The following is a 15,514-nucleotide window of genomic DNA, read 5'->3' on the forward strand; positions in this document are numbered from 1 at the left end:
TAGAGTCGGATTTTGCGCGTCATTTCGACCAGAATTTGACCATTATATTTTCGAGGAATTTCGTTAATAGTCGGGCCGACGACACTATAAGAGGCTTTAATCGACCTACATCGTGGGATAATTTTGAGTCGGATTTTGCGCGTCATTTCGACCAGAATTTGACCATTATATTTTCGAGGAATTTCGTTAATAGTCGGGCCGACGACACTATAAGAGGCTTTAATCGACCTACATCGCGGGATAATTTTGAATCGGATTTTGCGCGTCATTTCGACCAGAATTTGACCATTATATTTTCGAGGAATTTCGTTAATAGTCGGGCCGACGACACTATAAGAGGCTTTAATCGACCTACATCGCGGGATAATTTTGAATCGGATTTTGCGCGTCATTTCGACCAGAATTTGACCATTATATTTTCGAGGAATTTCGTTAATAGTCGGGCCGACGACACTATAAGAGGCTTTAATCGACCTACATCGTGGGATAATTTTGAGTCGGATTTTGCGCGTCATTTGACCAGAATTTGACCATTATATTTTCGAATATTTTCGTTAATAGTCGGGCCGACGACACTATAAGAGGCTTTAATCGACCTACATCGTGGGATAATTTTGAGTCGGATTTTGCGCGTCATTTGACCAGAATTTGACCATTATATTTTCGAGGAATTTCGTTAATAGTCGGGCCGACGACACTATAAGAGGCTTTAATCGACCTACATCGTGGGATAATTTTGAGTCGGATTTTGCGCGTCATTTCGACCAGAATTTGACCATTATATTTTCGAATATTTTCGTTAATAGTCGGGCCGACGACAATATAAGAGGCTTTAATCGACCTACATCGTGGGATAATTTAGAGTCGGATTTTGCGCGTCATTTCGACCAGAATTTGACCATTATATTTTCGAGGAATTTCGTTAATAGTCGGGCCGACGACACTATAAGAGGCTTTAATCGACCTACATCGTGGGATAATTTAGAGTCGGATTTTGCGCGTCATTTCGACCAGAATTTGACCATTATATTTTCGAGGAATTTCGTTAATAGTCGGGCCGACGACACTATAAGAGGCTTTAATCGACCTACATCGTAGGATAATTTTGAGTCGGATTTTGCGCGTCATTTCGACCAGAATTTGACCATTATATTTTCGAGGAATTTCGTTAATAGTCGGGCCGACGACACTATAAGAGGCTTTAATCGACCTACATCGTGGGATAATTTAGAGTCGGATTTTGCGCGTCATTTCGACCAGAATTTGACCATTATATTTTCGAATATTTTCGTTAATAGTCGGGCCGACGACACTATAAGAGGCTTTAATCGACCTACATCGTGGGATAATTTTGAGTCGGATTTTGCGCGTCATTTCGACCAGAATTTGACCATTATATTTTCGAGGAATTTCGTTAATAGTCGGGCCGATGACACTATAAGAGGCTTTAATCGACCTACATCGTGGGATAATTTTGAGTCGGATCTTGCGCGTCATTTCGACCAGAATTTGACCATTATATTTTCGAGGAATTTCGTTAATAGTCGGGCCGACGACACTATAAGAGGCTTTAATCGACCTACATCGTGGGATAATTTAGAGTCGGATTTTGCGCGTCATTTCGACCAGAATTTGACCATTATATTTTCGAATATTTTCGTTAATAGTCGGGCCGACGACACTATAAGAGGCTTTAATCGACCTACATCGTGGGATAATTTTGAGTCGGATTTTGCGCGTCATTTCGACCAGAATTTGACCATTATATTTTCGAGGAATTTCGTTAATAGTCGGGCCGATGACACTATAAGAGGCTTTAATCGACCTACATCGTGGGATAATTTTGAGTCGGATTTTGCGCGTCATTTCGACCAGAATTTGACCATTATATTTTCGAGGAATTTCGTTAATAGTCGGGCCGACGACACTATAAGAGGCTTTAATCGACCTACATCGCGGGATAATTTAGAGTCGGATTTTGCGCGTCATTTCGACCAGAATTTGACCATTATATTTTCGAGGAATTTCGTTAATAGTCGGGCCGACGACACTATAAGAGGCTTTAATCGACCTACATCGTTGGATAATTTTGAGTCGGATTTTGCGCGTCATTTCGACCAGAATTTGACCATTATATTTTCGAGGAATTTCGTTAATAGTCGGGCCGACGACACTATAAGAGGCTTTAATCGACCTACATCGTGGGATAATTTTGAGTCGGATTTTGCGCGTCATTTCGACCAGAATTTGACCATTATATTTTCGAGGAATTTCGTTAATAGTCGGGCCGACGACACTATAAGAGGCTTTAATCGACCTACATCGTGGGATAATTTTGAGTCGGATTTTGCGCGTCATTTCGACCAGAATTTGACCATTATATTTTCGAATATTTTCGTTAATAGTCGGGCCGACGACACTATAAGAGGCTTTAATCGACCTACATCGTGGGATAATTTTGAGTCGGATTTTGCGCGTCATTTCGACCAGAATTTGACCATTATATTTTCGAGGAATTTCGTTAATAGTCGGGCCGACGACACTATAAGAGGCTTTAATCGACCTACATCGTGGGATAATTTAGAGTCGGATTTTGCGCGTCATTTCGACCAGAATTTGACCATTATATTTTCGAGGAATTTCGTTAATAGTCGGGCCGACGACACTATAAGAGGCTTTAATCGACCTACATCGTGGGATAATTTAGAGTCGGATTTTGCGCGTCATTTCGACCAGAATTTGACCATTATATTTTCGAGGAATTTCGTTAATAGTCGGGCCGACGACACTATAAGAGGCTTTAATCGACCTACATCGTGGGATAATTTAGAGTCGGATTTTGCGCGTCATTTCGACCAGAATTTGACCATTATATTTTCGAGGAATTTCGTTAATAGTCGGGCCGACGACACTATAAGAGGCTTTAATCGACCTACATCGTGGGATAATTTTAAGTCGGATTTTGCACGTCATTTCGACCAGAATTTGACCATTATATTTTCGAATATTTTCGTTAATAGTCGGGCCGACGACACTATAAGAGGCTTTAATCGACCTACATCGTGGGATAATTTAGAGTCGGATTTTGCGCGTCATTTCGACCAGAATTTGACCATTATATTTTCGAGGAATTTCGTTAATAGTCGGGCCGACGACACTATAAGAGGCTTTAATCGACCTACATCGTGGGATAATTTTGAGTCGGATTTTGCGCGTCATTTCGACCAGAATTTGACCATTATATTTTCGAGGAATTTCGTTAATAGTCGGGCCGACGACACTATAAGAGGCTTTAATCGACCTACATCGCGGGATAATTTTGAATCGGATTTTGCGCGTCATTTCGACCAGAATTTGACCATTATATTTTCGAGGAATTTCGTTAATAGTCGGGCCGACGACACTATAAGAGGCTTTAATCGACCTACATCGCGGGATAATTTTGAATCGGATTTTGCGCGTCATTTCGACCAGAATTTGACCATTATATTTTCGAGGAATTTCGTTAATAGTCGGGCCGACGACACTATAAGAGGCTTTAATCGACCTACATCGTGGGATAATTTTGAGTCGGATTTTGCGCGTCATTTGACCAGAATTTGACCATTATATTTTCGAATATTTTCGTTAATAGTCGGGCCGACGACACTATAAGAGGCTTTAATCGACCTACATCGTGGGATAATTTTGAGTCGGATTTTGCGCGTCATTTGACCAGAATTTGACCATTATATTTTCGAGGAATTTCGTTAATAGTCGGGCCGACGACACTATAAGAGGCTTTAATCGACCTACATCGTGGGATAATTTTGAGTCGGATTTTGCGCGTCATTTCGACCAGAATTTGACCATTATATTTTCGAATATTTTCGTTAATAGTCGGGCCGACGACACTATAAGAGGCTTTAATCGACCTACATCGTGGGATAATTTAGAGTCGGATTTTGCGCGTCATTTCGACCAGAATTTGACCATTATATTTTCGAGGAATTTCGTTAATAGTCGGGCCGACGACACTATAAGAGGCTTTAATCGACCTACATCGTGGGATAATTTAGAGTCGGATTTTGCGCGTCATTTCGACCAGAATTTGACCATTATATTTTCGAGGAATTTCGTTAATAGTCGGGCCGACGACACTATAAGAGGCTTTAATCGACCTACATCGTAGGATAATTTTGAGTCGGATTTTGCGCGTCATTTCGACCAGAATTTGACCATTATATTTTCGAGGAATTTCGTTAATAGTCGGGCCGACGACACTATAAGAGGCTTTAATCGACCTACATCGTGGGATAATTTAGAGTCGGATTTTGCGCGTCATTTCGACCAGAATTTGACCATTATATTTTCGAATATTTTCGTTAATAGTCGGGCCGACGACACTATAAGAGGCTTTAATCGACCTACATCGTGGGATAATTTTGAGTCGGATTTTGCGCGTCATTTCGACCAGAATTTGACCATTATATTTTCGAGGAATTTCGTTAATAGTCGGGCCGATGACACTATAAGAGGCTTTAATCGACCTACATCGTGGGATAATTTTGAGTCGGATCTTGCGCGTCATTTCGACCAGAATTTGACCATTATATTTTCGAGGAATTTCGTTAATAGTCGGGCCGACGACACTATAAGAGGCTTTAATCGACCTACATCGTGGGATAATTTAGAGTCGGATTTTGCGCGTCATTTCGACCAGAATTTGACCATTATATTTTCGAATATTTTCGTTAATAGTCGGGCCGACGACACTATAAGAGGCTTTAATCGACCTACATCGTGGGATAATTTTGAGTCGGATTTTGCGCGTCATTTCGACCAGAATTTGACCATTATATTTTCGAGGAATTTCGTTAATAGTCGGGCCGATGACACTATAAGAGGCTTTAATCGACCTACATCGTGGGATAATTTTGAGTCGGATTTTGCGCGTCATTTCGACCAGAATTTGACCATTATATTTTCGAGGAATTTCGTTAATAGTCGGGCCGACGACACTATAAGAGGCTTTAATCGACCTACATCGCGGGATAATTTAGAGTCGGATTTTGCGCGTCATTTCGACCAGAATTTGACCATTATATTTTCGAGGAATTTCGTTAATAGTCGGGCCGACGACACTATAAGAGGCTTTAATCGACCTACATCGTGGGATAATTTTGAGTCGGATTTTGCGCGTCATTTCGACCAGAATTTGACCATTATATTTTCGAGGAATTTCGTTAATAGTCGGGCCGACGACACTATAAGAGGCTTTAATCGACCTACATCGTGGGATAATTTTGAGTCGGATTTTGCGCGTCATTTCGACCAGAATTTGACCATTATATTTTCGAGGAATTTCGTTAATAGTCGGGCCGACGACACTATAAGAGGCTTTAATCGACCTACATCGTGGGATAATTTTGAGTCGGATTTTGCGCGTCATTTCGACCAGAATTTGACCATTATATTTTCGAATATTTTCGTTAATAGTCGGGCCGACGACACTATAAGAGGCTTTAATCGACCTACATCGTGGGATAATTTTGAGTCGGATTTTGCGCGTCATTTCGACCAGAATTTGACCATTATATTTTCGAGGAATTTCGTTAATAGTCGGGCCGACGACACTATAAGAGGCTTTAATCGACCTACATCGTGGGATAATTTAGAGTCGGATTTTGCGCGTCATTTCGACCAGAATTTGACCATTATATTTTCGAGGAATTTCGTTAATAGTCGGGCCGACGACACTATAAGAGGCTTTAATCGACCTACATCGCGGGATAATTTAGAGTCGGATTTTGCGCGTCATTTCGACCAGAATTTGACCATTATATTTTCGAGGAATTTCGTTAATAGTCGGGCCGACGACACTATAAGAGGCTTTAATCGACCTACATCGTGGGATAATTTTGAGTCGGATTTTGCGCGTCATTTCGACCAGAATTTGACCATTATATTTTCGAGGAATTTCGTTAATAGTCGGGCCGACGACACTATAAGAGGCTTTAATCGACCTACATCGTGGGATAATTTTGAGTCGGATTTTGCGCGTCATTTCGACCAGAATTTGACCATTATATTTTCGAGGAATTTCGTTAATAGTCGGGCCGACGACACTATAAGAGGCTTTAATCGACCTACATCGTGGGATAATTTTGAGTCGGATTTTGCGCGTCATTTCGACCAGAATTTGACCATTATATTTTCGAATATTTTCGTTAATAGTCGGGCCGACGACACTATAAGAGGCTTTAATCGACCTACATCGTGGGATAATTTTGAGTCGGATTTTGCGCGTCATTTCGACCAGAATTTGACCATTATATTTTCGAGGAATTTCGTTAATAGTCGGGCCGACGACACTATAAGATGCTTTAATCGACCTACATCGTGGGATAATTTTGAGTCGGATTTTGCCGGTCATTTCGACCAGAATTTGACCATTATATTTTCGAGGAATTTCGTTAATAGTCGGGCCGACGACACTATAAGAGGCTTTAATCGACCTACATCAAGGGATTATTTTGAGTCGGATTTTGCGCGTCATTTCGACCAGAATTTGACCATTATATTTTCGAGGAATTTCGTTAATAGTCGGGCCGACGACACTATAAGAGGCTTTAATCGACCTACATCGTGGGATAATTTTGAGTCGGATTTTGCGCGTCATTTCGACCAGAATTTGACCATTATATTTTCGAGGAATTTCGTTAATAGTCGGGCCGACGACACTATAAGAGGCTTTAATCGACCTACATCAAGGGATTATTTTGAGTCGGATTTTGCGCGTCATTTCGACCAGAATTTGACCATTATATTTTCGAGGAATTTCGTTAATAGTCGGGCCGACGACACTATAAGAGGCTTTAATCGACCTACATCGTGGGATAATTTTGAGTCGGATTTTGCGCGTCATTTCGACCAGAATTTGACCATTATATTTTCGAATATTTTCGTTAATAGTCGGGCCGACGACACTATAAGAGGCTTTAATCGACCTACATCGTGGGATAATTTAGAGTCGGATTTTGCGCGTCATTTCGACCAGAATTTGACCATTATATTTTCGAGGAATTTCGTTAATAGTCGGGCCGACGACACTATAAGAGGCTTTAATCGACCTACATCGTGGGATAATTTTGAGTCGGATTTTGCGCGTCATTTCGACCAGAATTTGACCATTATATTTTCGAGGAATTTCGTTAATAGTCGGGCCGACGACACTATAAGAGGCTTTAATCGACCTACATCGTGGGATAATTTTGAGTCGGATTTTGCGCGTCATTTCGACCAGAATTTGACCATTATATTTTCGAGGAATTTCGTTAATAGTCGGGCCGACGACACTATAAGAGGCTTTAATCGACCTACATCGTGGGATAATTTTGAGTCGGATTTTGCGCGTCATTTCGACCAGAATTTGACCATTATATTTTCGAATATTTTCGTTAATAGTCGGGCCGACGACACTATAAGAGGCTTTAATCGACCTACATCGTGGGATAATTTTGAGTCGGATTTTGCGCGTCATTTCGAAAAGAATTTGACCATTATATTTTCGAGGAATTTCGTTAATAGTCGGGCCGACGACACTATAAGATGCTTTAATCGACCTACATCGTGGGATAATTTTGAGTCGGATTTTGCGCGTCATTTCGACCAGAATTTGACCATTATATTTTCGAGGAATTTCGTTAATAGTCGGGCCAACGACAATATAAAAGGCTTTAATCGACCTACATCGTGGGATAATTTTAAGTCGGATTTTGCACGTCATTTCGACCAGAATTTGACCATTATATTTTCGAATATTTTCGTTAATAGTCGGGCCGACGACACTATAAGAGGCTTTAATCGACCTACATCGTGGGATAATTTAGAGTCGGATTTTGCGCGTCATTTCGACCAGAATTTGACCATTATATTTTCGAGGAATTTCGTTAATAGTCGGGCCGACGACACTATAAGAGGCTTTAATCGACCTACATCGTGGGATAATTTTGAGTCGGATTTTGCGCGTCATTTCGACCAGAATTTGACCATTATATTTTCGAGGAATTTCGTTAATAGTCGGGCCGACGACACTATAAGAGGCTTTAATCGACCTACATCGCGGGATAATTTTGAATCGGATTTTGCGCGTCATTTCGACCAGAATTTGACCATTATATTTTCGAGGAATTTCGTTAATAGTCGGGCCGACGACACTATAAGAGGCTTTAATCGACCTACATCGCGGGATAATTTTGAATCGGATTTTGCGCGTCATTTCGACCAGAATTTGACCATTATATTTTCGAGGAATTTCGTTAATAGTCGGGCCGACGACACTATAAGAGGCTTTAATCGACCTACATCGTGGGATAATTTTGAGTCGGATTTTGCGCGTCATTTGACCAGAATTTGACCATTATATTTTCGAGGAATTTCGTTAATAGTCGGGCCGACGACACTATAAGAGGCTTTAATCGACCTACATCGTGGGATAATTTTGAGTCGGATTTTGCGCGTCATTTCGACCAGAATTTGACCATTATATTTTCGAATATTTTCGTTAATAGTCGGGCCGACGACACTATAAGAGGCTTTAATCGACCTACATCGTGGGATAATTTAGAGTCGGATTTTGCGCGTCATTTCGACCAGAATTTGACCATTATATTTTCGAGGAATTTCGTTAATAGTCGGGCCGACGACACTATAAGAGGCTTTAATCGACCTACATCGTGGGATAATTTAGAGTCGGATTTTGCGCGTCATTTCGACCAGAATTTGACCATTATATTTTCGAGGAATTTCGTTAATAGTCGGGCCGACGACACTATAAGAGGCTTTAATCGACCTACATCGTGGGATAATTTTGAGTCGGATTTTGCGCGTCATTTCGACCAGAATTTGACCATTATATTTTCGAGGAATTTCGTTAATAGTCGGGCCGACGACACTATAAGAGGCTTTAATCGACCTACATCGTGGGATAATTTAGAGTCGGATTTTGCGCGTCATTTCGACCAGAATTTGACCATTATATTTTCGAATATTTTCGTTAATAGTCGGGCCGACGACACTATAAGAGGCTTTAATCGACCTACATCGTGGGATAATTTTGAGTCGGATTTTGCGCGTCATTTCGACCAGAATTTGACCATTATATTTTCGAGGAATTTCGTTAATAGTCGGGCCGATGACACTATAAGAGGCTTTAATCGACCTACATCGTGGGATAATTTTGAGTCGGATCTTGCGCGTCATTTCGACCAGAATTTGACCATTATATTTTCGAGGAATTTCGTTAATAGTCGGGCCGACGACACTATAAGAGGCTTTAATCGACCTACATCGTGGGATAATTTAGAGTCGGATTTTGCGCGTCATTTCGACCAGAATTTGACCATTATATTTTCGAGGAATTTCGTTAATAGTCGGGCCGACGACACTATAAGAGGCTTTAATCGACCTACATCGTTGGATAATTTTGAGTCGGATTTTGCGCGTCATTTCGACCAGAATTTGACCATTATATTTTCGAGGAATTTCGTTAATAGTCGGGCCGACGACACTATAAGAGGCTTTAATCGACCTACATCGTGGGATAATTTAGGGTCGGATTTTGCGCGTCATTTCGACCAGAATTTGACCATTATATTTTCGAGGAATTTCGTTAATAGTCGGGCCGACGACACTATAAGAGGCTTTAATCGACCTACATCGTGGGATAATTTTGAGTCGGATTTTGCGCGTCATTTCGACCAGAATTTGACCATTATATTTTCGAGGAATTTCGTTAATAGTCGGGCCGACGACACTATAAGAGGCTTTAATCGACCTACATCGTGGGATAATTTTGAGTCGGATTTTGCGCGTCATTTCGACCAGAATTTGACCATTATATTTTCGAATATTTTCGTTAATAGTCGGGCCGACGACACTATAAGAGGCTTTAATCGACCTACATCGTGGGATAATTTTGAGTCGGATTTTGCGCGTCATTTCGACCAGAATTTGACCATTATATTTTCGAGGAATTTCGTTAATAGTCGGGCCGACGACACTATAAGATGCTTTAATCGACCTACATCGTGGGATAATTTTGAGTCGGATTTTGCGCGTCATTTCGACCAGAATTTGACCATTATATTTTCGAGGAATTTCGTTAATAGTCGGGCCAACGACACTATAAGAGGCTTTAATCGACCTACATCGTGGGATAATTTTAAGTCGGATTTTGCACGTCATTTCGACCAGAATTTGACCATTATATTTTCGAATATTTTCGTTAATAGTCGGGCCGACGACACTATAAGAGGCTTTAATCGACCTACATCGTGGGATAATTTAGAGTCGGATTTTGCGCGTCATTTCGACCAGAATTTGACCATTATATTTTCGAGGAATTTCGTTAATAGTCGGGCCGACGACACTATAAGAGGCTTTAATCGACCTACATCGTGGGATAATTTTGAGTCGGATTTTGCGCGTCATTTCGACCAGAATTTGACCATTATATTTTCGAGGAATTTCGTTAATAGTCGGGCCGACGACACTATAAGAGGCTTTAATCGACCTACATCGCGGGATAATTTTGAATCGGATTTTGCGCGTCATTTCGACCAGAATTTGACCATTATATTTTCGAGTAATTTCGTTAATAGTCGGGCCGACGACACTATAAGAGGCTTTAATCGACCTACATCGCGGGATAATTTTGAATCGGATTTTGCGCGTCATTTCGACCAGAATTTGACCATTATATTTTCGAGGAATTTCGTTAATAGTCGGGCCGACGACACTATAAGAGGCTTTAATCGACCTACATCGTGGGATAATTTTGAGTCGGATTTTGCGCGTCATTTGACCAGAATTTGACCATTATATTTTCGAGGAATTTCGTTAATAGTCGGGCCGACGACACTATAAGAGGCTTTAATCGACCTACATCGTGGGATAATTTTGAGTCGGATTTTGCGCGTCATTTCGACCAGAATTTGACCATTATATTTTCGAATATTTTCGTTAATAGTCGGGCCGACGACACTATAAGAGGCTTTAATCGACCTACATCGTGGGATAATTTAGAGTCGGATTTTGCGCGTCATTTCGACCAGAATTTGACCATTATATTTTCGAGGAATTTCGTTAATAGTCGGGCCGACGACACTATAAGAGGCTTTAATCGACCTACATCGTGGGATAATTTAGAGTCGGATTTTGCGCGTCATTTCGACCAGAATTTGACCATTATATTTTCGAGGAATTTCGTTAATATTCGGGCCGACGACACTATAAGAGGCTTTAATCGACCTACATCGTGGGATAATTTTGAGTCGGATTTTGCGCGTCATTTCGACCAGAATTTGACCATTATATTTTCGAGGAATTTCGTTAATAGTCGGGCCGACGACACTATAAGAGGCTTTAATCGACCTACATCGTGGGATAATTTAGAGTCGGATTTTGCGCGTCATTTCGACCAGAATTTGACCATTATATTTTCGAATATTTTCGTTAATAGTCGGGCCGACGACACTATAAGAGGCTTTAATCGACCTACATCGTGGGATAATTTTGAGTCGGATTTTGCGCGTCATTTCGACCAGAATTTGACCATTATATTTTCGAGGAATTTCGTTAATAGTCGGGCCGACGACACTATAAGAGGCTTTAATCGACCTACATCGTGGGATAATTTTGAGTCGGATTTTGCGCGTCATTTCGACCAGAATTTGACCATTATATTTTCGAGGAATTTCGTTAATAGTCGGGCCGATGACACTATAAGAGGCTTTAATCGACCTACATCGTGGGATAATTTAGAGTCGGATTTTGCGCGTCATTTCGACCAGAATTTGACCATTATATTTTCGAGGAATTTCGTTAATAGTCGGGCCGACGACACTATAAGAGGCTTTAATCGACCTACATCGTTGGATAATTTTGAGTCGGATTTTGCGCGTCATTTCGACCAGAATTTGACCATTATATTTTCGAGGAATTTCGTTAATAGTCGGGCCGACGACACTATAAGAGGCTTTAATCGACCTACATCGTGGGATAATTTAGAGTCGGATTTTGCGCGTCATTTCGACCAGAATTTGACCATTATATTTTCGAGGAATTTCGTTAATAGTCGGGCCGACGACACTATAAGAGGCTTTAATCGACCTACATCGTGGGATAATTTTGAGTCGGATTTTGCGCGTCATTTCGACCAGAATTTGACCATTATATTTTCGAGGAATTTCGTTAATAGTCGGGCCGACGACACTATAAGAGGCTTTAATCGACCTACATCGTGGGATAATTTTGAGTCGGATTTTGCGCGTCATTCCGACCAGAATTTGACCATTATATTTTCGAATATTTTCGTTAATAGTCGGGCCGACGACACTATAAGAGGCTTTAATCGACCTACATCGTGGGATAATTTTGAGTCGGATTTTGCGCGTCATTTCGACCAGAATTTGACCATTATATTTTCGAGGAATTTCGTTAATAGTCGGGCCGACGACACTATAAGATGCTTTAATCGACCTACATCGTGGGATAATTTTGAGTCGGATTTTGCGCGTCATTTCGACCAGAATTTGACCATTATATTTTCGAGGAATTTCGTTAATAGTCGGGCCAACGACACTATAAGAGGCTTTAATCGACCTACATCGTGGGATAATTTTAAGTCGGATTTTGCACGTCATTTCGACCAGAATTTGACCATTATATTTTCGAATATTTTCGTTAATAGTCGGGCCGACGACACTATAAGAGGCTTTAATCGACCTACATCGTGGGATAATTTAGAGTCGGATTTTGCGCGTCATTTCGACCAGAATTTGACCATTATATTTTCGAGGAATTTCGTTAATAGTCGGGCCGACGACACTATAAGAGGCTTTAATCGACCTACATCGTGGGATAATTTTGAGTCGGATTTTGCGCGTCATTTCGACCAGAATTTGACCATTATATTTTCGAGGAATTTCGTTAATAGTCGGGCCGACGACACTATAAGAGGCTTTAATCGACCTACATCGCGGGATAATTTTGAATCGGATTTTGCGCGTCATTTCGACCAGAATTTGACCATTATATTTTCGAGTAATTTCGTTAATAGTCGGGCCGACGACACTATAAGAGGCTTTAATCGACCTACATCGCGGGATAATTTTGAATCGGATTTTGCGCGTCATTTCGACCAGAATTTGACCATTATATTTTCGAGGAATTTCGTTAATAGTCGGGCCGACGACACTATAAGAGGCTTTAATCGACCTACATCGTGGGATAATTTTGAGTCGGATTTTGCGCGTCATTTGACCAGAATTTGACCATTATATTTTCGAGGAATTTCGTTAATAGTCGGGCCGACGACACTATAAGAGGCTTTAATCGACCTACATCGTGGGATAATTTTGAGTCGGATTTTGCGCGTCATTTCGACCAGAATTTGACCATTATATTTTCGAATATTTTCGTTAATAGTCGGGCCGACGACACTATAAGAGGCTTTAATCGACCTACATCGTGGGATAATTTAGAGTCGGATTTTGCGCGTCATTTCGACCAGAATTTGACCATTATATTTTCGAGGAATTTCGTTAATAGTCGGGCCGACGACACTATAAGAGGCTTTAATCGACCTACATCGTGGGATAATTTAGAGTCGGATTTTGCGCGTCATTTCGACCAGAATTTGACCATTATATTTTCGAGGAATTTCGTTAATATTCGGGCCGACGACACTATAAGAGGCTTTAATCGACCTACATCGTGGGATAATTTTGAGTCGGATTTTGCGCGTCATTTCGACCAGAATTTGACCATTATATTTTCGAGGAATTTCGTTAATAGTCGGGCCGACGACACTATAAGAGGCTTTAATCGACCTACATCGTGGGATAATTTAGAGTCGGATTTTGCGCGTCATTTCGACCAGAATTTGACCATTATATTTTCGAATATTTTCGTTAATAGTCGGGCCGACGACACTATAAGAGGCTTTAATCGACCTACATCGTGGGATAATTTTGAGTCGGATTTTGCGCGTCATTTCGACCAGAATTTGACCATTATATTTTCGAGGAATTTCGTTAATAGTCGGGCCGACGACACTATAAGAGGCTTTAATCGACCTACATCGTGGGATAATTTTGAGTCGGATTTTGCGCGTCATTTCGACCAGAATTTGACCATTATATTTTCGAGGAATTTCGTTAATAGTCGGGCCGATGACACTATAAGAGGCTTTAATCGACCTACATCGTGGGATAATTTTGAGTCGGATTTTGCGCGTCATTTCGACCAGAATTTGACCATTATATTTTCGAGGAATTTCGTTAATAGTCGGGCCGATGACACTATAAGAGGCTTTAATCGACCTACATCGCGGGATAATTTATAGTCGGATTTTGCGCGTCATTTCGACCAGAATTTGACCATTATATTTTCGAGGAATTTCGTTAATAGTCGGGCCGACGACACTATAAGAGGCTTTAATCGACCTACATCGTGGGATAATTTTGAGTCGGATTTTGCGCGTCATTTCGACCAGAATTTGACCATTATATTTTCGAGGAATTTCGTTAATAGTCGGGCCGACGACACTATAAGAGGCTTTAATCGACCTACATCGTGGGATAATTTTGAGTCGGATTTTGCGCGTCATTTCGACCAGAATTTGACCATTATATTTTCGAGGAATTTCGTTAATAGTCGGGCCGACGACACTATAAGAGGCTTTAATCGACCTACATCGTGGGATAATTTTGAGTCGGATTTTGCGCGTCATTTCGACCAGAATTTGACCATTATATTTTCGAATATTTTCGTTAATAGTCGGGCCGACGACACTATAAGAGGCTTTAATCGAACTACATCGTGGGATAATTTTGAGTCGGATTTTGCGCGTCATTTCGACCAGAATTTGACCATTATATTTTCGAGGAATTTCGTTAATAGTCGGGCCGACGACACTATAAGAGGCTTTAATCGACCTACATCGTGGGATAATTTTGAGTCGGATTTTGCGCGTCATTTCGACCAGAATTTGACCATTATATTTTCGAGGAATTTCGTTAATAGTCGGGCCGACGACACTATAAGAGGCTTTAATCGACCTATATCGCGTGATAATTTTGAATCGGATTTTGCACGTCATTTCGACCAGAATTTGACCATTATATTTTCGAGGAATTTCGTTAATAGTCGGGCCGACGACACTATAAGAGGCTTTAATCGACCTACATCGTGGGATAATTTAGAGTCGGATTTTGCGCGTCATTTCGACCAGAATTTGACCATTATATTTTCGAGGAATTTCGTTACTAGTCGGGCCGACGACACTTTAAGAGGCTTTAATCGACCTACATCGTGGGATAATTTTGAGTCGGATTTTGCGCGTCATTTCGACCAGAATTTGACCATTATATTTTCGAGGAATTTCGTTAATAGTCGGGCCGACGACACTATAAGAGGCTTTAATCGACCTACATCGTGGGATAATTTTGAGTCGGATTTTGCGCGTCAT

Source organism: Leiobunum rupestre, chromosome 5 (assembly GCF_980474605.1).
Source record: "Leiobunum rupestre chromosome 5, qqLeiRupe1.1.hap1, whole genome shotgun sequence".
Lineage (NCBI taxonomy): Eukaryota > Metazoa > Arthropoda > Arachnida > Opiliones > Sclerosomatidae > Leiobunum > Leiobunum rupestre.